We start from the raw sequence: 27766 nt of genomic DNA, 5'->3' as shown, positions 1-27766 counted from the left end.
ATTTCTTATGAGCTGCAACCTGTTGTTGTGTAGGTTGTCGGGGTAGTTCGGCGGGCTCTGGCTCCTTACCTGTAACAAGGTTCCAAAACCCTTTTCCTTTCAGAAAGCTTTTAATCCTGCACTTCCATGCCTGGAAGTTCTTTCTATCCAACTTCTCACCCACAATCTGTACTGGGATGTCCATTAGGAATTTTTTGGACCAAAAAGGGCCTCTTAAGGATTCCTAATTTTAAGGGATTAGAGCTTTAAAAGCTAGGCTTAAGGGAGACAAAGCTATGATGACTCCTATTTTTGCCTTGCCACATCAGCCATACCCCCCTAGTTTCACTTTTTAAAGGGAATATTCTCATACTCTCTCTCTTACTTTTTGACTTTTCTCATACTTTTTGAATTTTTCATCTTCACTCTCTACGAATTGAATCTTGTCAGTTTGAAATCTCCTTTCTCATTAACTCCCACCATATCTCCCTTCCACATTAGCAAAACACTCTCGTATTTAGGTGGGCCCCAAAAAGTGAAATTTATTTATTTTATTTTTTTTACATTTTGAGGTGAAAAAAACACCACCCAACCAATATGTATGATGAAAATAATTTTTTCCCTCCAAAAAGCTTGTAATTCAAGGGTCACGTCAGAATCTTGTCAAGAGCCATTACATCCATAACTAACTGTCAGGTCCCTACCACCACAACCCCATAAACATAACTAGCTACTGTCAGGAACCATAACATCCATGAGTTCCCGAAATTGTGGGGACCCCAAAAATTATTATTTTTTAATTTTTCTCATAAATGTAATTTATTGATGAAAAAGTATATTTGTATATCAAAAATATCATTTTCTACTTAGAAAAACGGATTTGTGTTAAACCTACAACAGCAAAGTTTTAACAGTCTCTCTCACTCACTCCCTCTCTCTCTCTCTCTCTCTCTCTCTCTCTCTCTCTCCCCCCCCCCTATGAGGATCTCTCTACTTTAGCTTCTTCCTCTGCTTAGCTATGGAGCCTTTGCAAGCTGTGTGTGTAGCCCCTTGTGAAGCTAGAAAATGGAAGGTTGATTTACACATTTGTATTCCCGAAGAGTATGGCAGCTCTAAAAAACCCATCCTACTACTGATGCAGAATCTGTCCAAGCTCATAGGATAGCTAAGGAGAAAAATGTAGATCTTTGGGTTGATGGGCATTCCTATCCAGTTGAACCTCCATTAAGAGCAAACCCTCCTTTCCGCAATTTATCATCTTTTATGCAATTTGTTGGTGAAGGAGAGCTTGGCTTGTTAGGATACTGCAGATTGACTACAAGTGGAGCTTTGCAAACCCATATTCTCCAATCTCGATTGCAAGCATCACAATTCAGCCTTTTACAATGTCAAGAAGGACTTAAAACATCATCAGATAAAATGAAAGAGATCCTTGCAGAGAATGTGGAGAAGGATGCAAAGATTCAAAAGGCTAGAGGACCTTATCAAACGACTCAAAGCAACGCCAAATGGTGCTCGTGAACGCAAAAAGACATTGGTTGGTATATAATCTCTTGCGTTTAAAGGTGGATCACGGAAGAAAAGGATTCGTACAACAAAGTAAGTAACATAAACTTTCATTATGCACTCAGTGATTTAAACAAAATAGTCATGATTTGTGTTCTGCCATGAATTTTCTGCAAGAGGTGTGTGGTTCTAATGAAGAGGGATGAAAGGATTTGGTCAAAGCCATTCTGAATACCAAGGATATTCTCTCAATTATTACTGACCCTCATTATCCTAAAATACGCCAAGCTATTATCAGCAATGTAGTGAGCGCGATCACCACCTCCATCGATTCTTTAGTAATTCAACATGCTTGTGATGCATTAGGAATCAGCATGAAAGGGTACCAAGCAATCTGTCCGGTTGTAAAAGATGCATTTCTAAGACAAGGAATCACTGGCACTTCATTTCCTACACTCAAGGTGACTCACAATGTCAAGCGTATCAATAATGATGATGTGCAGCGAGCTACAGGATAGTTTTATCACGTTGAGGACACACTAACATTAGACACAGGGTCGAGCAGAAAGAAAATCAAGACAACAAGTACAGAACTTCACTATGATGTTTACAATAACATCTGTGTTCATATTGAGAGACTACAACAAGCTATGGTCTTTCACCCAGGTGAGAACTTACAATTGCTACTATTCATATTTTTTAATAGAAAATGAAGATTATTTTGTTTTGAATATTGTAAATTACCGTTTGTTTGCAGTTTTGGGGAGCACGCTTTCATTTGTGCTCAAGCTTGATGAGTGCCAAATTGTGAAAGGTCAGAAGCTAGAATGTATGAGCATTACGCTCATGAATGAGGCCATGATCTGTGCATGGGAAAAGACTACCAAACCAAGTTTTAGTGTGCAATCTGAGAAAGAGGTCTGGTGTCTTGGTGCATTCGAGGTACCAAAGGAGACACATGAGGTACTGACATGGATGTTTGAAAGGAATTTCCTGGATAACAGATGTAATCAAAAAGCAAATTGATGGTCAACTTTTAGATGTAGAAAACATAGGAAAGTTCAAGGTGGATTGGCATCTTGGGGGAGATTTGAAGACAATTAAATGCATGATGGGTTGTGCTCAAGGCACGACATCAAGATGGCCTTGTCCATACTGCATGCTCAAATTGATATTCTTAGGTAGAAAAAGACAAATGGAAAAGGTATACAGAAGGTTGGTACTGTTGGGAAGGATGCCTCGAAAGGTCCCAAGAAAGGAAAGAAGCAACAAGAAGATGCAATAGATCCAACTGAGTCAATTGATGATGAAGATGAGAAACAACCAAATGCAAGATGGGTTGAAGGTGTCACGTCTCGTGATATGCTAGGAGAACCAAACAGGAAATCGAATTGGAGCCCCATCATTAATTTTCCACTAAAGAATATTCACTTTTGCACACTTCATGCATTCATGAGAATCTTTGATCGATTGCTTAAGTGCCATATCGATTATGCATTCACAATGCCTACACAAGAGAGGAAAGTTGCAGCCCTTGGTAAATTAGAGCATCTTTTGAATTCTCTGGGCTGCCATGGCGGAAACGTGAAAATTGAAGTGAATAAGTAGGCCTCTGGTATGTCATACAAGGTTGCTCAAAAGGTCTCCATGACTGGATCAAAGGCAAGGAGATTTTTGGAGAAGCCAGCAAACATAGAGAATTCAAAGAAGACTTGGGGACTCTGGAGAGACCTGTGTGCAATCACCATAAATGTAGATTGTCCAATGCCAGCTCTTGTAAATATGCGCAAACAGCTTTCGATAAATTTCAATAACATGGTTAGCATTATGAATCAAAGTAGCACAACTGCCCAAGAACGAGCATCATTCCAACAACATATCATAGAATTCACCAAAAGTGTGCTAGGTGCTTGGGGAGAGCGTAAAGTAACACACTATATGGTAAGTTATACAGTAAAAAAATAAACTAGTGTTTTAACCTTGACTTTTTCTAATTAAATTCTATTGTCATGTATACAGCACATAGTTTATGTGCATGGTGCATATTTCATGAACAAGTATGGATCGCTTGACATGTGGAGTACCCAAGGGATGGAGAAATCACATTATAAAGCAAGAGGGGTTTATTTCAAAAATACAAGACATGGAGGTGGAGCTTCTACAAGAGGAACACGTACAAACTATGTACAAGAGAAGTTCGATTAGTTTTATCGCACAACCTTTGGAAGGGTATTGGTTAGGGAGCGGGCCCAACAATCTAAGCTTGCGCAAGAGGCACGCAAGGTTGTAAAAAGTCATGCTCGACTTGAATGGTTGCAGACCAATGCTCCCCATAGGCATGGTGCTTGGCGTGCATGAATGAGGAGACAAGGGAGGCCTTGGGTTGTGCACACACCAACATAAATCTAGATGTAATAAGGCTAAGAAAATAAGTTTAGTTAGGTTTTTTTTTCTCTTAAAAAAACTATTAATAGTTCCTTCTCTCACTTCATTTTCATTTCACTTTTTTAGAGAGCTTGAGCTCAAGATCTACGTAGACACCCACGTCAGGACACCAGCACATCACCATGTTAGCATAGTCGTACATGGATATGGCACGCACCAAGAACACCGTACATGTTACCATGCCGGCCCTTCACAAAACATAGTGCAAGGCACCCAAATACTGGCAACACCATGGAAGAGAGTGACCCCTTGGATTCTAGGACATGCTCAATGGGATCACCAGAGTCCAACCCTCCTCCCATAGCAACACCAACACACACATACAGGCCCTTCTAGTGGGAGCAAGCGTGTGAAGAAGACCCCACAATGCAGCCACCCCACATATCAAGACAGAGAGGCCGATGATGAGCAGTTCGTGAGACTGGGTTGGTTAAAACATTCCTACATTGTGCAGCACCATAGGTGGTAAGACCCTACTACCAGGACAGGGTCCCCTACCTACCCGGGATGAACTTGATACACAGGTACCACAGCAACAAGATGGGAGGATTTAGACTATGAGAGAGACCAAGAGGAGGTTCCTGCAAGTGCGCGCAAGCATAGAAAGGTCAAGCTCTTCAAGCCAAGGAAGTCCCAACCTCACCAAACCCACTAACACAACATAGAGAGCTCCAAGGAGAAGGATGCACCAAGGGCATAGGGCTCTACAAGAAATCAAGTTTTATCAAAGGAACACTGAGTAATTGATAAAAAGAGCCCCTTTCACTCGCACCGTGAAGGAAATTCTCCAATGATATAGAAAAGAGTTCCGTGTGCAGAGGATTGCCCTTGAAGCATTGCAAGAAGCCTCCGAGGCTTACCTTGTTGGGCTTTTTGAAGACACCAACCTCCTTGCAATACATGCAAAGAGGATTACCATATCTACCAAGACATGCAACTAGCTCGGCACATTCAAGGCGAGCGAGACACGATCTAGAGATCTTAGATGTTAATCTTTTTTTTGAAGCAACTCTTTTGTTTCAAACCCCTCTGTGTAACAAGCCTATCTGGCTTTCATTTGTAACATTCTGATAATTAAAATTTTAAGTTTCTCTTACAATGTCTCAGTGTCATCATGTTTGTTTAACATGGAGTGTCTATCACATACCAGTTTGAAATGCTCCTGGAGGACTGAGGAAGCTGTGCCAGAATAGTGCGAATTTGGCCTCTACAATGGCGATGTAGGCTCAAAATTTGCACTGTTTTGGCACTTCTCCCCTAGCCACTCAGGATCATTTCTGATGCATTTACAATGAAGTTGAGCACACTAATTGTGAGAAACAGTAGTTTATAAGATAAAAACACCTTTAATCATGTGTAAAAATATAGTGTTTATCATCCAATGCATCAAAATTCCTCTTTGAGGACTGGGGAAGCTATGCCAGAACAATGCGAATTTAGGCTCTGCAGTGGTGGTGTAGGCTCAAAATTTGCACTGTTCTGGCCTTACTCCCCCAGCCACTCATTTCTGATGCATTTATAATGAAGTTGAGTATACTAATTGTGAGAAACAATAGTTTATAAGATAAAAACAACTTTAATCATGTGTAAAATTACATTGTTTGTCATCTAATGCATTAGAATTTCTCCTGGAGGACTGGGAAAGCTATGCCAGAACAGTGCAAATTTAGGCTCTGCAGAGCGGCGGTGCAGGGGCTCAAAATTCGCACTATTCTAGCACTTCTCCCCCAGCCACTCTCATGATCATTTCTGATGCATTTATAATGAAGTTGAGTACATTAATTATAAAAACAGTAATTTATAAAATAAAAATACCTTTAATCATGTATAAAAATACATTATTTGTCATCCAATGCATTAGAATTGCTCCTGGAGGGCTGGGGAAGCTATGCCAGAACAGTGCGAATTTGGGCTCTACAATAGCGGTGCAGGCTCAAAATTAGCACTATTCTGGCACTGCTCCCCCAGGCTCCTAGGGTCATTTCTAATGCATTCACACAAAAACATTGATGGTACAAACTAGAAAAAACAATGATATACTTGATGAAAATAAGTTTGCAAAAATTGTATTGTATTCATAATAAGAAGTGATACATCATCTTTACAAAAGCTTTCTTACAAAATTGAGCTTCCTTCTCTTGTTATTGGGCAGAGTGTGCTCAAGGAGTGATTGGGCTATTTCTTGAGGATCCTCCATGCCTATGCTTTTGGCTATACCTATACAAACAAGAAGCTTATCCCTAAATCCAGAACCAAAAACATCAAAGGCAAGGGATTTTTTAATCAGAACTATACATTTGGTGCTCTTTGCATAGAGGCTACACAGAGCACCTTAGAGAGGGCATTCAAAAAGAAGAGAGTGGAGGCAGATTGAGGGGTGTAGTCCCTATGGATAAAGGCAATGCCATCCATAGGAAGTTGACCAAGATAGTGCGCCAACGCAGCATCATGTCCATGGACCTTGGCCTGGTCTCTGCTCTGCCACCACCTCTCCCAGCAAATGCATCAATTTCAACCACCCTTTGCAATCAAAGGAAAAATCAAAATATTTTCCTATACAAAATTACAAATGTTTCTAGGTTGTAAAAGGTCAATTATTACCTCTTGCTCAATGTCTTCTTTTGCCAAAGTTCTAGTGGGGGCGGAGAGGTCAATGGAGGACTTAGCCTCATCCTTTTTTGGTGCTTTGGTCTCCTCCATCACTCCAGCAAGCAAGGGTATCCTTCTCCGCCTCTAGCTTATCTTGTAAGGTTGTGAATTCCTCCTCTGCAACTAGGGCTTGCTCTACGGTCTCAACCACAGTTTCCTTGACCAAAGCAACTATCTCTGCGAATAGATTCTCCAAGGGGTAATATAGCACTATCTAGGTAAGGACCGAGGTTGGATGTATCAAGGTCCACCTCACATCGCGTGCATATAATGCCTAAGCATTCATCCATTCTGCCTTTTCAAGGTCATGAAGAAATAAGTATTCTTCACCTTCCACCACAATGGTGCTCAAGAGATTGATCTCAAGCTCTGGCAGCACCTTACTCTCCTCGTGTGGGGAAGATGGTGGCCCTGCATCTTCTACTACATTGGGCTATTCAGCTGCAGATTGTGGACCCTCTGGAAAGTGCTCTGATGCAAGCTGCTCTTCTACACCAGCACTCGTTCCTACTGCCTTCACTTCCTTGTCATCCCTCAAATACCCTGCCAACTGCAATGCAGGCATCTCTACCTCCTCATCCGAATCCTCATGCTGTTGATGAGGAACGCAAAAGTGGTGAGCCATGAGAGGAACCTAGTTCTTAAATTGCCCTTCCCCAACCTCTTCACCTCCTGCTTATTGAAGGTACAATAAGCTCCTGCGGGGATGCAGATGATGTCGATGAAGCGTTCAAGGTGCTGGATGTAGGGGCGGGCATATTGTTGAATGTACTTAAGCAGCTCAACAAGCACCCATTGATCATTGGGGAAATGGGGAGAGGAGATGGAGTGGGGAGCCAAGTATTGCTCCATGTATGCAATCTGCGTCTCATAATGTTGGGATGCAAGGGTGAGCAACTTTTCAAAGTCGACTTCATGAGAGAACATGACAAAGAGCTCGCTATTGCCCGCCCACGGGGTGGTAGAGAGGAACTCACAGAAGTTGTCAAAGTGGGTAGCCATGTGAATGCAAAGAGATATTGTGAGCTCGTGCTTGGTTTCTATCACGTGAAAATGAGAAAGAAAGCACCTTTGGCTATTTATAGTTAAAATTTAAAGTTTGGCCTTTTCACACTAGATCACTAGACAAAAAAATTACAGTTTGTAAAAATATTAAGATTTCAATTAAATAAAGATTGGTTAAAAAAGAGCCTGCTACAAAATTACAAGCATGTCATCTAATCTAAAATTGTTATAATGTCTTCATTTTTTGCCCCTCTGGTGACATTTACTTCATGTTGATCTCCGTCTCCTTGTTGACTTGAAAGTTTGTCATTTCCTTCACCTCGATCCTGAAACTCTTTCCCCTCACGTGCATCAAAACAGAGGTTATTTTCCCATATACTCAGTTTATCTTCAAGCTCTTCCACATGCCTACTATGTGTTGGTAGGGCTATGCACCTTTGCTGAAAATTCAAGGTCCCCCATTTGCCATGATTCTCAGACCATGGTTGTCCCCTCCTTATGCTTCTCAATCTATAAAAATATAAAAAGTGGCACAATAACCAGTAAGTGTAAGGGTTAATTCTAGACATGTAGTGGAATCAGATATACCTTTCTTCTCATTAACTTGAAACTTGACTCTTCCACATTGTCAAAGCCCATGATGCTAAAGTGTTGACGCAGGTCTGCTAGGCTCCAATGCTTGTTTGCTGCCACTTGCTTAATCCATCCATTTTGCATCATCACAAATACCTCAATAGGCATAATTTCTTCTTCTGAGGCTTGAAGTGGGATCCATGTCCCGTGCTTTTGCATCCATCTTTGGTAATGAGACGCATGTAAAAAATAGAGCGTGCCTTCAAGAACCTAAAGGACACTGTAGAATCTACTACATTGCACTTGTACACATCACCTTGATGTGACCCCTCATCAACCTCCCAACCCTCTCCTAGTAATCCTTGAATGAGGTCAAACCATCCCTCCTTACAAATATACATTGTTTTTGTTTGGTGCATTGGCATGGAATTGAACATGTGCACAAAAACATGTAAAGGAGAAACCAATTTAGCCCTACTGATCTAGATGCCTTTGAAAACTTGAGTGATGTCTTGATATCACTTACCATCTTAAACTTTAAGCATAAGATGGTCCAAGCATCAAGTTTGGGCCATTCCGGATTGTTAAAAGGGGGGTTGGGGATCTCTTCTAGCTTGCCAAATAAACCTGGTTTTTTATCTACAAAATATGAGTGAGAAAAGAAAAATATATTGTAATGTCCAAGATCACTTGGGCTTTGAGATACAAACATTGCCTCTCCAATGGATGCATGCATATCATAGAAAACTCCAGTGAGGCTTTGGAGTGGTTGTTCCTCAACATAATTAGAGGGGAAAAATATCTCCAGAGAGACATAAGAAAATGGATAATCATAAGAAAATTTGAAACAAAAAATCTAATATTAGCATGTTGTTAAAGCTGTGTTTATGTTACACTGACAATTTGAAGGAAACCTTGGTTGTTGGCCTTGAATGTACAAGTCTCCAAGGATATACACATGTTGCACTATGGCAACCAGTCCTTCCTTCTTAGTATGCTTGAAGCCTTATAGCTTCCCCTTCCAATGATGTAGCATATTCCCCAATCGATGCACTCGATGTGGTCCCTTAGAGCTTGGCTACATGTAGACCTAAGCCCCAACCCTGAATCTTGTTGGAGCCCAAACTCCATTCTCATCTCTTGTGTTATGCAGCACAAGCTCTTCCACCTTCTCCTTAGGTCTTCTCACATTACTGGAAGAGGCCATGGTGGTAAGAAAAGAGAAGAAGGGAAAAGAAAAGCTTGTTTTACAACAGAGAAGTAGAGAGGAGAGAAAGTTTAGGGTTTTTAGTGCAGCAATGGAAAGCTTAAAAGAGGGTTAGAGTTTGAGAATAGGCTTCTTGAACCTAGAGTAGACTAAAGAGGGATAGATTTTCTGCAGCAACAATGGAGAGGGAGGGAGCTTGAGAGAGAGAGAGAGAGAGAGAGAGAGAGAGAGAGAGAGAGATTGAGAGAGAGGGATCCTGAGAAGGAGGGAGAGCTTGAGAGGGACGGAGTTTTTGCAGCAATGGAGAGCTTAGAAAAGGAAGAAAGAGGGAGAGGGAGCTTGAGACTGAGGGAGCTTGACAAGGAGGGAGAGCTTGAGAGGTATGGAGTTTTTGCAGCAATGGAGAGCTTAGAAGAGGAAGAAATAGGTTCAAAATGATCTTTCCAAACCTAGAGTATGTTGGGGGAAGTTTGAGGGAAAACACACTTTTGGGAAAAAATTGAAAATTTTCAAATTTTAGGGTTTTAAATCTGCGCGATTCTAGGTGGGGGGACCTCTAAGTTTGGGCCTAAGAGGTAGGGGGACAAGAGTAGTAATTAGGCCCCATTAGCAAACCAAAACCTAGGCCCCCTAGGGTTAAAGAAGTCAAAAATGTGCACCCAGCCCTCTTCCTATTGGTCCATTCCTAATCAAAAGTTAATCCAAGAGGACCTCTTTGGGTCCAAAAAATTCCTAATGCTGACATATTTGCTCAATGATGCAAATGCACCTTCTGCACACATCCAAATTTGTAAACAAGCCTTCCTCAGCTCAACCACACTCTAATAAGTGTTCTAGATACTCCAAAGTACTCAATGAACTTCACTTTTGATGTAGAAAATCAAACTGATTGCATTCAAATTGAACTGGCATACACAATCCAAAGTACCATGTTTTGGCATGCTTTCCAAGGCTTCAATTGCAATGTAGTGTTTCAATCAAGTATGGATAACTTGCATTGACACCTAAACAAGATCAATGTTGCATATCAGCACCAATCAAGGTGCGTACATACCAAAAATATCAAACCCCCTTCTTTGTTTTGAGAAAAACCAGTAAAACCAGACGTAAAAGTGCTCTAATTCCTTTGATTCTTGTCCAATTTGAGTAACAAGGCATTCATTATCTTAGCATTGATTCCCACTAACTCCATGTAAAAGGAATTAGACCAACTGTTTAAGTTGAGAGAGTAATTAGTAGATTAATCACCCTCTGTTTCACTAATCACAATAGATAGCCTATTTAATCAGCTCATATTTAACTCCATAATGCATAATTGCTTCAACCAATCATATAGCATCTTTCTTAAGTGTATGTACCACACAATCGCTAAAGAAATGTTGGAATTTATCAGCCACAAGACTTGAATTTTTGCCTCCACCTAGCAAAAAGATGAAAATCTACTCTGTTTCTTCTAGACAGTTTGCGCCACCTGCTCCTGAGAAAGATTTGGTTGTTTGTAGTGGTAATTGAGAGCATATATAGCTACCTAACACTACAAGGCATGTGCACAATCCATCAATGTAGTGATTTTTGTAAAGAACTAGCTCTAATTTCATCCACAATGGACCCTTTTTCTCTGTTTTTGTGAAGGCTTCAAACCAGTGATTTTCCACTCACATAAATGCATCAACTTTGCTCCAAATTCAATGTAGGGATTGCACATGAGTTGCCAATACATTCCCATTTTCCAAATAGATGATTCTTTGTCAGATTTGCACAACCATTTGCCTCATACATTCACCACACTCAAGATTCAATGGAGAGCTTGCAAAACAGAAATTTCTCTTTACTCAAATCTGGTGTTGTTTGTGTTTTTGCACCTGCAAAAACACAAACAAATATGGTGTTGTTTTTGCACCTGCAATCCACTCAAGGATGTTTAGTAGTCCTTACGCAGTAGGCCAAGCTCTCAGATTTGATGAAAATCGGTGTGCTCCAAGCTTCACAACTCCAATGGCAAGCTTCACAGTTTTTCTTCGCAACTTCTTCTCCCTCTTCTCTCACTCACTTATAAACCCTAATAGAGAGCACCAGGCTTTGATACCATGATGAAAAATAGGTAGAGGGAGAGAAGACACACACACAAGAGCAAACCCTAATGTATTATGCAAACCCTAACCATGGAGGGAAGCCATAGAATTATGAGAGAATTATTAGTCAAACGGAAGTTCTATCCTTTTGAAGACGCCACTTGGGAGAAAGAAGCCGAACTGATACGGGATTACCCCTAGTTTGTGAGATGAGGACATCTCACGTTTTTCAAGTGGGAGAGGATGTAAGATTCCTCCCCAGCCCCTCAAGATGTCTAGTTTCTTCCCTTGTAATCAATCCCCCTTTTCAGAATAATAAAAGATCTTGTTTCTACCTGTTTTGGGCTAGAGAGAGAAAATGTTCTAGAGAGAGGTAATTCAAATTTTAGATATCTTTGGATGAAAAATATCCCTTCTTATTAAAATAAATTTTCCCAAAACAGAAGATTAAAAAGAAATTCCTAAAGTGCATTAGAAATAAATTATAATGTGCACAAAAGACCTTAGCCTAAGGGTCCCTATTTTCAGAAGATTTTGGATTAAGGTCCAAACAAAGGTTTGACAGGCCAATGAGATTAATCCAAAGGTAGGGAGGAGACAAATTGAAGAATAAAACAAACCCCCCCCAAAAAAAAGAGTAAATACTCATATAAGATGAAGAGTGGACTAAGGACCAAAGAGAAGAATTAAAAAATTGAATTTTGACACTTCAATGTGGAGATCTTCCCTCATGAAGTAGGTGCCTTTTTCTCATCATCACCCCCAATTTTTAATCAATAAAATGAGATATTTTTATCTCTCCTCTCATGTTTCAAATCTAGATCCAAAAAGTAAGTTGAACTGACCAGTCAAAAAATTGACCAAATTGATCTGAAAAATTATAGAATCAGTTTGCTTTGTTAGAGTCTCACTTTTTCCTATAAATAGAAGCCTCCCCTTTTGTAAAAGCTTAATGGTGTTTATGCATTGTTACTTTACTCCTGTCCTGAGCCATCTACATTGAATTTTTTAATAATTCAATTGTTTTTGGCCTAATCCTCTCCAAAGTGAATTGGTGTGGCCACTATTGCTTCAAACAAGAGTAGAACCCTCAATCCCTCAAGCCAAAGGAGAGCTTACAAGCTCCATGTAAGCTAATTTTGTTACTTTGTTTAGGGATTTTAATGAAAAATCTATGGTTTTCTTGATTTTTATGTTTTGCAAATGACTGAATTAAATTCAAATGCTATGCCTTTGATGAAAAGGCCACCCCCTTCTCTTCTTTACATTCCAACCTTTCTTGATCCTAGAAAGATTAACTAAGTGATTAATTAAACTCTTGTTATTGTTTACTCTCTTGAATTTAGAAAATTGTGTAGATTAGAGTTCTATAATTCTAAATTGGTTTGATTAAGTTAAGTGAAGAAAGATAAAAATGAGAAATGGTCAGCCATACAAAGGAGGTTATAGAGCAAAATTTTCTAAAATTTTGTGAAAAAGAAAGTTTGTTTTTATGTTATTTCAAAAGAGTAATTCCCACCATTTTTGCATCTAAAAGAAATATTCTAATTACTCCATGTACATTTTCACCTATGAATATGCATGGATATCACTGATAATAATTATTAAAATTGATTTCTATGCATAGAAAGATGCATAAAGGAAATTTTTTTTTATATAAAATGGTTATTCTTATTAAAATTGAATTCTATGCATAGAAAGATGCATAATGGATTTTTTAAATCATAAAAGTGTTATTCTTATTAAATTTGATATCTATGCATAGAAAGATGCATAAAGAAATTTTTATTATTATAAAAAGTGTTATTCTTATTAAATTTGATTTCTACGTATAGAAAGATGCATAAAGGAAATTTTTTTATTATAAATGTGTTATTCTTATTGAAATTGAATTCTATGCATAGAAAGATGCATAAAGGAAAATTTTTTATTACAAAAGTGTTATTCCTATTAAATTTGATTTCTATGCATAGAAAGATGCATAAAGGAATTTTATTATTATAAAAGTGTTATTCTTATAAATTTGATTTCTATGCATAGAAAGATGCCTAAAAGAAAAGTTTTATTACAAAAGTGTTATTCTTATTGAAATTGATTTCTATGCATAGAAAGATGCATAAAGGAATTTTTTTATTACAAAAATGTTCTTCTTATTAAATTTGATTTCTATGCATAGAAAGATGCATAAAGGAATTTTTTTATTATAAAAGTGTTATTCTTATTAAAATTAATTTCTATGCATAGAAAGATGCATAAAGGAATGTTTTTATTACAAAAGTGTTATTCTTATTAAATTTGATTTCTATGCATAGAAAGATGCATAAAAGGAAAATTTTTTATTACAAAAGTGTTATTCTTATTAAAATTGATTTCTATGCATAGAAAGATGCATAAAGGAATTTTTTTATTATAAAAGTGTTATTCTTATTAAAATTGATTTCTTTGCATAGAAAGATGCATAAAGGATTTTTTTTATTACAAAAGTGTTATTCTTATTAAAATTGATTTCTATGCATAGAAAGATGCATAAAGAATTTTTTTTAATTACAAAAGTTTTATTCTTATTAAAATTGATTTCTATGCATAGAAAGATGCATACAGGAATTCGTTTTATTACAAAAGTGTTATTCTTATTAAAGCTGATTTCTATGCATAGAAAGATGCATAAAGGAATGTTTTTTATTACAAAAGTGTTATTCTTATGAAATTTGATTTTTATACATAATAGAAAGATGCATAATGGAATTTTTTCTAATAAAAGTGTTATTCTTATTAAATTTGATTTCTATGCATAGAAAGATGCATAAAGGAATTTATTTTTTATAAAAGTGTTATTCTTATTAAATTTAATTTTGTATTTCTTGAAAGATGCATAAAGAAATTCTTTCTATTTTAAAAGCCTTATTCTTATTTAATTTGATTTTATGCATAAATAGATGCATAAATAGATACATAAAAGGATTTTTTTAAATAAAAGTATTATTCACATTAAAGTTGATTTTTATGCATAATTAGATGCATAAAGAATTTTTATATCAAAATTAGAATTCTCTTAAATTCTATGAGTATTTGATGAGATTGAAATATTTAGATAAATGATTAATTTCTTTCTCATTGGAATTTGTAACTAATTTAGAAATCAGTTAAGTGAATATTCAAAGAAAGAAATTCAGTAAAATAGTAACTGAATTACCAAACCTTTTCGAGAAAGATAGTTCAGGAAAAATCTTATCCGACTCGAACCTTGAATCAGACTATGACCAAGACCAAACTCTTTTGTCAGTTTCGAGGAAAGAAAGTGTGACCAGTTTAGAAAAATACACTCAAAACTCTCGCCAAATCTGAAACTAAGTTTGAGGCCCTTCGAATTGATCTCTGGATCAAGGTTATAGAATTCGAGGAATTCTGGTATAAAATTTTGAATTCTGATCAAGAAGTTTTGGGGATACTGATTCAAGAAATACTCCTTGTATTCAAAAGAAAATAAAACTCAAAACTTGCTTAGAAACCCTGTGTTCTTATCTCGATTCACATGCTAACACATTCATTCACGTTCCTTATTGTTCATTCACATCCCGATTCACATCACATCACATCCATTCACATCCCTTATCATTCATTCACATCCCGATTCATGTGTTATCATACTCATTCACATCTTATATCATTCATTCACATCTCGATTCACATGCTAACACATTCATTCACGTTCCTTATTATTCATTCACATCCTGATTCAGATCACATCACATCCCTATCATTCATTCACATCTCGATTCATGTGTTATCATATTCATTCACATCTTATATCATTCATTCACATCCCTTATCATTCATATCTATCCAATTTACATCACATCTCATCGCCTCTATTCTCGTTCATATCTATCACATTTACATCCACATACATCCACATCCATACTTATCACATACACATACATCTTTCCTTTCACATACATCCTTCATATACATCCACATCCATTCTTCACATGCATCCACATCCATTCTTCACATGCATTCACATCCATCCCTTCACGTGCATTCATCTACATCCGTTCTTTTATATACATATATCTACATCCATTCTTTGTTCATTTTCATCTATTTGATTCATTTCACATCATCATATCTATTTATAGAATACAAGAGAATTCTTATTTTTGATATAAGATTTCTTTACGCATCTATTTGTGCATAAATTTCATTTTGAGGAGAATAACACTTTCGAAATAAAAATCAATCTTTTATGCATCTTCCAATGCATAAATTCATTTTAAATGAGAATGACACTTTTGAATTAAAAATCAATCTTTTATGCATCCTCCTATGCATAAAATCAAAATTGATGAAAATAACTCTTTTAAACTAAAAATAGATTTCTTTATGCATCTTTCTATGCATAAAATCAAAATTGATGAGAATAACACTTTTTGGATTAAATTAAATTCTTTATGCATCTTTCCATGCATAAATCCAATTTAGTAGGAATTACACTTTTAGAATAAAAGAATTTCTCTTATTCATCTAATTTATGCAAAAAAATCATTTATGATGAAAATCACACTTTTAATATAAAAATATCTTTTATGCATATATTTATGCATACAAATCATTTATGATGAAAATCACTCTTTTAATATAAAAGAATTTCTTTTATGCATCCATTTATGCATAAAAATCATTTATGATGAAAATCACACTTTTAATATAAAAAATATCTTTTATGCATATGTTTATGCATACAAATCATTTATGATGAAAATCACTCTTTTAATATAAAAGAATTTCTTTCATGCATCCATTTATGCATAAAAATCATTTATGATGAAAATCACACTTTTAATATAAAAAATATCTTTTATGCATATGTTTATGCATACAAATCATTTATGATGAAAATCACTCTTTTAATATAAAAGAACTTCTTTTATGCATCCATTTATGCATAAAAATCATTTATGATGAAAATCACACTTTTAATATAAAAAATATCTTTTATGCATATGTTTATGCATACAAATTGTTTATGATGAAAATCACTCTTTTAATATAAAAGAATTTCTTTTATGCATCCATTTATGCATAAAAACCATTTATGAGATTGATGTGCACCGCTTTTAAGGACTACTTGCAAAAGTGGTTGGAAGTGTTTATTGATGATCTATGTGCACATTCTCAATGGGAAGATCATTTGAATTGTTTGAGGAAGGTGTTTGAACGTTTCCGATTATATCGAATATCACTAAACGCTTTGAAGTTTCAATTTTGGGTCAAGGATGGTGTGATACTAGGACACATAGTCTCATTGAAAATGGCATATCCACTAATGATAGCAAGGTCAAGTTGATCTTGGAACTACCACTGCCCACCAACTACAAAGGTGTGCAAAGGTTTATGGGTCATGTGGGTTATTATCAATGCTTCATCATATTTTATGCGGAGATAGCCAAACCCTTGTATAAACTGCTCATTGTCTTTAAGTGGACCAAGGAGTGTCAAGAGGCTTATGATCGTCTGAAGGAGGCCTTGGCAAGCGCACCCATTTTGCAACCCCCTATAACATACCCATTGTAAATAACAATGTACTTGCTTCAGAGTTGAAAAATATAACATAGTTTGTCATTTTTACGATCAGAAAACTTCTATTTTTGGAAAATGAGCCATTTTTGCTTAGAAATTTGTAATTTTGAATCCAAATTTGGAATCTACGCATAATTTTACGCTTAAAATACTTTTTTTTGAACTAAAAACGGGTACCCGGAATGGGTTTAATTAAGCTTTTAAGCCTTTAATCTGCGAACTTCCGACCTAAAATAGTAACTATCCTGGCGTCTAATCAACGAACGGAACATGCCCCCATGGTCACGGGGCAAGGCCGGACATTTTCGTCGAAAAAAAATTTTGACCCCCCCGGGACGATGGTGGCGGGCGACCGGCGTGGGCCCCACCCACGGGCGCCGCCCGTGAAACGACCGACAATCCACCCGGGGCACCCAAGTGTGTACACGACCTAGACGCACCCTCCAGCACACCCCTACACGTACCCCCTCCTCCCAGAACCCTCTATCCACAGGTGTCGCGCTCTCTCTCTCTTAGGGACACCTCCACCCCCATGTGTCACACTTTCTCTCTCTTCGAGACACCTCCACCCCCAGGTGTCTCACGCCCACACTCTCTCCCGGACACCTACACCACCCACGTGTCACCTTCTCGCACCCGGACGTCCACCCTCCACCTATAAAAGGACCCTCCCAGCACCTATAAAAGGACCCTCCCAGCCCCCTTCTCCGAGCAAGCCCCCAGCAAGGCGCAAACCCTCCCTCAAGCTCTAGGACATGTCTTACACTCTTCTCCCCCCTGTGTGAATAGACTTAAAGTGTGCTTGTCCAACCCTTGCCTTACTCTTCCCTAGGCCTCCCTAGGCGTACACTCTTCTCAAGAGCTCTCCAAGTTAAGGACACCTCTCAATTTCCCCCCCCCCCATATGCGGCGACTTAAACTTAGGCTAAGAGATCTTTCCTACCCATAAGCCCAACAAGCTTTTCCTACCCCAAACGGACTCCGTTTTCGAATCCGTTTGAACCAGTAGAATTCTCTCTTTTCTCTCCAAGTTCCCAACCTCTTATATTCACCCCGTTCTCTCTCTATCCTCTTAAGACTCTAGTGCTCCTATGGTGCTGAAATGCCGCTGAAATGAAGAACCACGCGCTGCCCAAGGAGGGAATGAAGCGAATCGCGTCCCTGTAATCGACTTCGCCCCTCTTGAAGCAAATAGGCACGAAAATGATAACCAGGTTGGTCATTTAACAAGTTTAAGTAAAATTCTCTCTTATGAAGCTTAATACAAAGATTCGAAATAATAGGAAAGGAACCAAGGTTAAACCCCTAGTATAGATGGCCTAAAGTACCTTATGGTTACTCTTAAGTAAAGTTATAAGAAAATAATCTTGCTTTTGAATCATTGTCTTTCTGAAACGACGGTTTTTGTTAATGTGTGAATTCATTGAATAAAGGCTATGTCTCTTTTTATTTACTACTGGTTTATTGCTAACATGCAGGTACAGCTTCTCCCCCCCTTAGCTAACTCCGTGCTTGCCTGTGTAGCCGGGCGGAGGATATAGCGAGGTCGGCGGGAGTCGGCCCAGGGCAATCCCCTCCTATGCCACTGGGAATTGGATTTCACCACCAGGGTGATGTATATATGCTGCCTAGTTCTGTGGGTCCAGGCTAGTGCGGTGACTTAACCCCCACCTCATGAGGAGATGTCCCCTCCGAAGAGCGAGAGGGTTTGGTACAAGCGGCAGTACCTGAGGGGGTGACAGGATGGCTTGGCCCTCATCGGCTGGCTGACGAGACGAGGGGAGACGGTCTGTGAGGTTTACCCAGCTGGTTGAGGCTGGAAGATCGAATTCTAGATCATCGATGTGGTTGTGGTTGTGGTTGAGATTGGATTGTGGTTGTGGTTATGGTTATGGTTTGGACATGGAAGTTTGGATTAGAATATCGGCCCGGTTCCAGGGTCTTTGTAAATATTTTTCACTGTAAGTATGTTTGTTGATTTCAATGTTGTGCTAAGGAAGATTTCTTTTAAGGAATCAAGTGTAATTAATTAACAAAGGAATTTGTTTTTAAGTGTTTCACAGTGTGGTAGGACTTAATTAGAAAACAATTGAACGGGTGAGTGTGTGGAAAGTGGGAGAATGGATGCCTTGACGGCACCATTCTAAGGATGGGTGGACCCGATCAGTCAGGTAGCTTTCTACTAGTCGTAACTTACGATACTTAGGGAATATTAGAGTCCCGAACAAGACTTGTTTTAGGGGACCGAGCCAACGGCCGTGCCTCATGAAATACGGGGGGAGAAAGGCGTTGGCTTCCTTGAACCAAGTGTGGGTCTTGTTCCATCTCCACGTACATTCTGTGCTGGGGATTAGAATTTCCTTTAGGAAGACTACGCTTCCCCTGCGAGATAGAGTTAGGTCCCTCCGTTTGCTCGTAACCTCGTATTTCTACGAGATCGAGGTGTCGTCAATCGAAAAATAACACGAGACTTGACCGCCTATCAACAAGGATTATCAGAGCTGGTTTAGACTTGGGAGATTTCATATTGTATTCTCTTGTTGCTCTAGGAATTCTTGTTAAACTAATCTAGTTACGGCTGGATGCAGGAGGACGAGATGGATCCCTATTCTCGCTTCCTGGTATTCCAATGCATGTTCATGACTGCTTGTCGCTCTTCCGAATTTGAGTTCCGTGACACTATTATGTACATTGTAGACAAGCTAACCCTTCCTCATTACACCCGCATCGAAAGGGGATGGAACAGAGCTGAGCATTGGCATCGTCGATCTACCTATTTCATCATTCGAGCTGAGCACGTCGGCAATCTCACCAACGACTTGAGGCGGATCCGATATGCCGAGATGTTGCGGATGGTTCGCCTGTTCTGGTTCATTGGCACTCCTCGCGATGGTAATCGCATGTCGCAGAACCGATGGGTTTATGATAGTGTGACTCGAGTTGTATCCCCTGATAGAGTAGCCATTACCCGTCTTTCTAGACGTGGTTTACCTCCCCTACCAGAGACTTATCGAGTTCTTGAAACCATGGGAGAACCCCCCTACTTTTTCAATGCTACCACCGCAGATCTTTATTAGGTTCCCTAGAGGACTACCATGTAAATAAATAAGATTGGATTTAGTCCAATCCTTGTAAATGGCTTGGTTCACTTGTAAATATTAAAGCTTGGAATAAAAGGTTTTGATTTTCACACTCATTGTCTTATGTGTGTTAAACTGCCTAAGTGACATGATTCTAAATTTAGCTTCTTATTGATAACCAAGATCGTCAACTTCTTGCTCCCAATGCATTATATACAGATACACAGGAGAAGAAGCTTCTCCTCAAACAAATGCATTATATACAGATACACAGGAGAAGAAGCTTCTCCTCAAACAAATGCAACCTCCCTCATTTAATGGGGCAGGTTCAAAGATTGAAAGGGATGCAGAAGTTTGGATAGAAGCCATGGACGATTACTTTTCGGCTCTGCTGGTACAGGAATTAGGAATCAATCCATGCTTGCCAGATTTTGTCTTACCGGGGATGCCAAACTTTGGTGGAAGCAATGGTGCTGAGATAAGGGCGTCACTGAAGATACCCAAACTTGGAGTGACATTAAGCAAGCTGTGAAGGGCCGTTATCTTCCCCCATCTCATGAATCTATTAAGATGAATGAGTTCTTCAGCCTCAAGCAGCTTCGCTTAACCTTGGAGGAATACTACTCAAAATTTGTCACACTTGGCAAATATGCTCCACCTATGTCGATCACTCAACAAGTGGCCCGATTTTGCCAAGGGCTGAATGAACCTTTGGATTCTCGCCTTGAGGCAATGAGGCCAACTACCTTGCAATATGCTCTTACCCGAGCCAAACCTCTGGCTAAAGAAGTAAAGAGTGGTCAAGCAAAGAAGAGAGTCTATCCTGACCCAAGGGGGCGCCTTCAGAGGAATTACCAATCAAATTTCCGCCACAACACTATTGGTCAGTACCGCCAATAATTTTATCCCCCGCAGTTATGCTAATTCCACTTCAGAATCCTATGGGGACCAAAGGTGCTTTTATTGCAATGAAGTTGGCCACTTCCGGAATGAATGCCCCAAACTTGCAAGACCCTCTCTCAATCCTAGTGTCATTGCTGCTCCACAAGGCGGCCGGGTAGTTCAAGGTCGTGGGATTCCTAATAACCGCCAGGCTGGACGAGGTAGTGGTGGACGTGGTAGAGGTCGTGGAGTGACTGCCCGTGTCTGCTCTATGATTGGTGAACCGACTTTAGAAATGGAAGAAGAAGAGCAAGCCACCATTCATGCAGCTGTAGAACATCAAGGACCTAATCAACAGTTTTCTGTTATCCAAGCTCCGACTACTTATCAAGGTAGATCTTTCCAGCTCTTGATTGATTGTGGTAGTACGCATTCATTTCTTTCTCCAAAATGCTTGCGTAAGTTACAGTTAGATCAAAAACCAGCCCAAGCAATGATTGTTGAGTTAGCTAGTGGAAAAGAAGAAGTATCCCGACATTGTGTGGGAGATCTTGAATTTGAATTGGGTGGTGAATCAACCCATGGGTATTTCAGAAGCTTACCATTAGGGATTTATGATGGAATCCTTGGTATGGACTGGTTAATTGCAAACAATGCTGACATTCACTATGCTGAAGGAAACATCACCTTTAAGAATAGTCAAGGACAAGTAGTATTAGCTCTCGGGGAAAAGCAGGTAAACCCAAATTTCATTTGGTCAAAGCTAATCGCCTTCTTAAGGGAGTGCGCAAGGGCCAACAGATCTTCCTTGTCAAATTCAACAAGCTGGAAGAAAGCAACCCAGATTTAGAACCCTCTTGGCTCTAGGAGTTTTCAGATATCTTTCCAGAGGAACTTACAAAACTACCCCCATCTCGAGAAGTAGATCATGGGATTGAGTTAATCCCTGGGGCTGAATCAGTTTCAAGGAGACCTTACAAAATGTCTCTTCCTGAAGCCATAGAGCTCAAGGAACAACTTAGGCAGCTCATTGAGCAAGGATTCATTCGCCCTAGTAATTCCCCATGGGGAGCGCCTATTCTTTTCCAGAGAAAGAAGGATGGCACGCTTCGTCTTTGTATTGACTACCGAGGCCTAAACAAGGTCACTGTCAAAAACAAATACCCCATTCCTCGCATCGACGAACTTCTTGACAGACTTTATGGATCCAAAGTTTTCTCCAACATGGATTTAAGGTCTGGCTACTATCAGATTAGGATCAAGGAATCAGATATCTCCAAAACCGCTTTCAATACCCGCTATGGCCACTATGAATTTACAGTCATGCCATTCGGATTAACCAATGCTGCCGCCACCTTCAACCGCCTGATGCAGGATATCCTACTTGGATGAATTTGTCCTTGTCTTCTTTGATGACATCTTGGTCTATTCTCAGTCAAAAGAGGAACACGAGGAGCATGTACGCAAAGTATTGCAAATACTGCACGAACATAAGCTCTATGCCAAGAAAAGCAAATGTACCTTCTTCACTTCCCAAATTGAATATCTAGGGTTCATTGTCTCCTCAAAGGGCATCTCAGTAGACCCTGCCAAAGTCAAGGATATATTGGAATGGCCACCCCCTAGGATAGTCAAAGAAATCCGTGGGTTTCTAGGCATCACAGGATGGTATAGGATCTTCATCAAGGATTATGCCAAGATAGCCGCACCCTTAACTGATCTCCTCAAGAAGGAATGTAAGATAGTATGGTTACCAATCCACCAAATCAGTTTTAGCCAACTTAAGACTATCCTCACCTCAGCACCAGTTCTGAAGCTCCCTGACTTCACCAAAGAGTTTGAGGTTGTCACTGATGCTAGTGGCCTTGCACTTGGTGGTGTCTTAATTCAAGAAGGAAGGCGGCTTACACTTCTCGTAAGCTTAAACCCTATGAAGTCAATTATGCCACCCATGATTTGGAACTCCTTGCAGTTGTTCATTGTTTCAAGTTATGGAGACACTATCTCCTAGGCCGTAAGTATCCAACTTAAGACTATCCTCACCTCAGCACCAGTTCTGAAGCTCCCTGACTTCACCAAAGAGTTTGAGGTTGTCACTGATGCTAGTGGCCTTGCACTTGGTGGTGTCTTAATTCAAGAAGGAAGGCGGCTTACACTTCTCGTAAGCTTAAACCCTATGAAGTCAATTATGCCACCCATGATTTGGAACTCCTTGCAGTTGTTCATTGTTTCAAGTTATGGAGACACTATCTCCTAGGCCGTAAGTATCTGCTTGTAACTAACCACCAGAGTTTAAGGTGGATCTTCACCCAGCCCAATCTCAACATGAGGCAAAGGAGGTGGATTGAGATTCTGCAAGAGTTTGATTTCGATATCAAATTTCGTCCTGGAAAGGATAATGTTGTAGCAGATGCCCTCAGTCGTCGCAAATCCTTCCTAAGTGCAATCTCTATGCCAAATAACCCCATCCTAGAGAAGGTAAAGCAGGTTTCACCTCATGACCCTGATTACCAAAAGCTAGTAAGCCTAGTTCACAAGGAGGCACCCACAGAAAAGGAAAATGTATTGATCAAGGGATACACCCTCGATGATGAATGCCTCTACTTCATGCATAGGTTATGTATTCCCAAAGATCTTGCACTGAAGAAGATGATCTTGTATGAAGCTCATGATAGCCCCGTAGGCAGGACACCCAGGTTATGCAAAAACCTTGAATGCCTTAAGGAGAAGTTACTTTTGGCCTGGAATGAAGAGAGATATCCTTCAATACATCAGACAATGCCTTTCATGTCAAAGGATAAAAGCTGAAAGAATCAAAATGCCCTCAGTCGTCGCAAATCCTTCCTAAGTGCAATCTCTATGCCAAATAACCCCATCCTAGAGAAGGTAAAGCAGGTTTCACCTCATGACCCTGATTACCAAAAGCTAGTAAGCCTAGTTCACAAGGAGGCACCCACAGAAAAGGAAAATGTATTGATCAAGGGATACACCCTCGATGATGAATGCCTCTACTTCATGCATAGGTTATGTATTCCCAAAGATCTTGCACTGAAGAAGATGATCTTGTATGAAGCTCATGATAGCCCCGTAGGCAGGACACCCAGGTTATGCAAAAACCTTGAATGCCTTAAGGAGAAGTTACTTTTGGCCTGGAATGAAGAGAGATATCCTTCAATACATCAGACAATGCCTTTCATGTCAAAGGATAAAAGCTGAAAGAATCAAAATGCCCAGGAAACTCCAACCTCTGGACATTCCTCAGATGAAGTGGGAATGTATCAGTATGGATTTTGTCACAAGTCTTCCCACAACACAAGGAGGATATGATTCTATTTTAGTAGTTGTGGATATGCTTACCAAAGTGACCCATATTATCCTAATAAAGAAGACATTTAAATCTTCTGATATTGCCCGCCTTTTCATCAAGGAAATCTTTAGGCTTCATGGATTGCCAAAAAGAATAGTCAGTGACCGGGACTCTGACTTCACTTCAAAGTTCTGGACATCATTATTCCAGGCTATTGGAACACAACTTTGTTTCAGTACAGCTTACCACCACCCAGAAACAGATGGTCAAACTGAGAAAGTTAATCAGGTTATAGAAGACATCCTGAGAGCCTATTGTGGGCGTGAACCAAAGAAGTGGATTCAGTATCTCCCTCTAGTGGAATTCTCTTACAATACATCCTATCACCAAAGCATAGGGATGTCACCATTCAAAGCTCTTTATGGTCAGGAATGTTTGTCTCCCTTAAATTTCTCTGACCCCACACTAAAGGTTGAAGCCTCTAGGATGATGCTTGAAGAAATGGAAGAACAAACCAAAGCTATTTGTAAGGATATTAAAGCCGCCCAGGATCGACAGAAGCATTATGCTGATACCAAAAGATCTGAAAGAATTTTCCAGCAAGGAAACAAAGTTTTTCTTCGAGTGCGGCCAAAGAGTTCTTTATCTCTTGGAAAATTTAGGAAGTTGAGTCCAAGGTATTGTGGGCCTTATGAAGTCATCAAATGTTTGGGAAAGCATGCCTACAAACTTCGCCTCCCGACCCACCTCAAAATCCATGATGTATTCCATGTAAGCTTACTAAAGCCATATGTGCCTCATCCTGATCATGTTCTTGATGATGAACAAGTTGTAATGCCAACTCAGGGAGTCCTTGAAATGAGACCTAATAGAATCATCGACTCTAGAGAAAGAGTGCTTCGCAATAGAATCCTTAGGGAACATTTAGTGGAATGGAAAGATTACCCTGAGGAGGATGCCACTTGGGAGGAAGAGTCAACCCTCCAAAAGAATTACCCAGAGTTCGTGCCGAGATGCAGACATCTCGAGTTCTTTTAGTAGGGAAGGATGTAACATACCCATTGTAAATAACAATGTACTTGCTTCAGAGTTGAAAAATATAACTTAGTTTGTCATTTTTACGATCAGAAAACTTCTATTTTTGGAAAATGAGCCATTTTTGCTTAGAAATTTGTAATTTTGAATCCAAATTTGGAATCTACGCATAATTTTACGCTTAAAATATTTTTTTTGAACTAAAAACGGGTACCCGGAATGGGTTTAATTAAGCTTTTAAGCCTTTAATCTGCGAACTTCCGACCTAAAATAGTAACTATCCTGGCGTCTAATCAACGAACGGAACACGCCCCCATGGTCACGGGGCAAGGCCGGACATTTTTGTCAAAAAAAAATTTTGACCCCCCGGGACGATGGCGGGCGGCCGGCGTGGGCCCCACCCATGGGCGCCGCCCGTAAAACGACCGACAATCCACCCGGGGCACCCAAGTGTGTACACGACCTAGACGCACCCTCCAGCACACCCCTACACGTACCCCCTCCTCCCAGAACCCTCTATCCACAGGTGTCGCGCTCTCTCTCTCTCTCTCGGGGACACCTCCACCCCCATGTGTCACACTTTCTCTCTCTTCGAGACACCTCCACCCCCAGGTGTCTCACGCCCACACTCTCTCTCGGACACCTACACCACCCACGTGTCACCTTCCCGCACCCGGACGTCCACCCTCCAGCACCTATAAAAGGACCCTCCCAGCCCCCTTCTCCGAGCAAGTCCCCAGCAAGGCGCAAGCCCTCCCTCAAGCTCTAGGACATGTCCTACACTCTTCTCCCCCCCGTGTGAATAGACTTAAAGTGTGCTTATCCAACCCTTGCCTTACTCTTCCCTAGGCCTCCCTAGGCGTACACTCTTCTCAAGAGCTCTCCAAGTTAAGGACACCTCTCAATTTCCCCCCCCCATATGCGGCGACTTAAACTTAGGCTAAGCGGTCTTTCCTACCCATAAGCCCAACAAGCTTTTCCTACCCCAAACGGACTCCGTTTTCGAATCCGTTTGAACCAGTAGAATTCTCTCTTTTCTCTCCAAGTTCCCAACCTCTTATATTCACCCCATTCTTTCTCTATCCTCTTAAAACTCTAGTGCTCCTATGGTGCCGAAACGCCACCGAAATGAAGAACCACGCGCTGCCCAAGGAGGGAATGAAGCGAATCGCGTCCCTGCAATCGACTTCGCCCCTCTTGAAGCAAATAGGCACGAAAACGATAACCAGGTTGGTCATTTAACAAGTTTAAGTAAAATTCTCTCTTATGAAGCTTAATGCAAAGATTCGAAATAATAGGAAAGGAACCAAGGTTAAACCCCTAGTATAGATGGCCTAAAGTACCTTATGGTTACTCTTAAGTAAAGTTATAAGAAAATAATCTTGCTTTTGAATCTCTTGTCTTTCCGAAACGATGGTTTTTGTTAATGTGTGAATTCATTGAATAAAGGCTATGTCTCTTTTTATTGGATATACTACGTGCTTGCCTATGTAGCCGGGCGGAGGATATAGCGAGGCTGGGAGTCGGCCCAGGGCAATCCCCTCCTATGCCACTGGGAATTGGATTTCACCACCAGGGTGATGTATATATGCTACCTAGTTCTGTGGGTCCAGGCTAGTGCGGTGACTTAACCCCCACCTCATGAGGAGACGTCCCCTCCGAAGAGTGAGAGGGTTTGGTACAAGCGGCAGTACACCTGAGGAGGTGACAGGACGGCTTGGCCCTCATCGGCTCGCTGACGATGAGGGGAGACGGTCCGTGAGGTTTACCCAGCTGGTTGAGGCTGGAAGATCGAATTCTAGATCATCAATGTGGTTGTGGTTGTGGTTGTGGTTGTGATTGGATTGTGGTTGTGGTTATGGTTATGGTTTGGACATGGAAGTTTGGATTGGAATATCGGCCCGGTTCCAGGGTCTTTGTAAATATTTTTCACTGTAAGTATGTTTGTTGATTTCAATGTTGTGCTAAGGAAGATTTCTTTTAAGGAATCAAGTGTAATTAATTAACAAAGGAATTTGTTTTTAAGTGTTTCACAGTGTGGTAGGACTTAATTAGAAAACAATTGAACGGGTGAGTGTGTGGAAAGTGGGAGAATGGATGCCCTGACGGCACCATTCTAAGGATGGGTGGACCCGATCAGTCGGGTAGCTTTCTACTAGTCGTAACTTACGATACTTAGGGAATATTAGAGTCCCGAACAAGACTTGTTTTAGGGGACCGCGCCAGCGGCCGTGCCTCATGAAATACGGGGGGAAAAAGGCGTTGGCTTCCTTGAACCAAGTGTGGGTCTTGTTCCATCTCCACGCACATTCCGTGCTGGGGATTAGAATTTCCTTTAGGATGACTACGCTTCCCCTGCGAGATAGAGTTAGGTCCCTCCGTTTGCTCGTAACCTCGTATTTCTACGAGATCGAGGTGTCGTCAATCGGAAAATAACACGAGACTT

The sequence above is a fragment of the Cibotium barometz genome, chromosome 10, assembly GCF_041138505.1.
Source record: "Cibotium barometz isolate CiBa-2024 chromosome 10, ASM4113850v1, whole genome shotgun sequence".
Taxonomy (NCBI): domain Eukaryota; kingdom Viridiplantae; phylum Streptophyta; class Polypodiopsida; order Cyatheales; family Cibotiaceae; genus Cibotium; species Cibotium barometz.
This window is presented reverse-complemented; position numbering follows the sequence as displayed.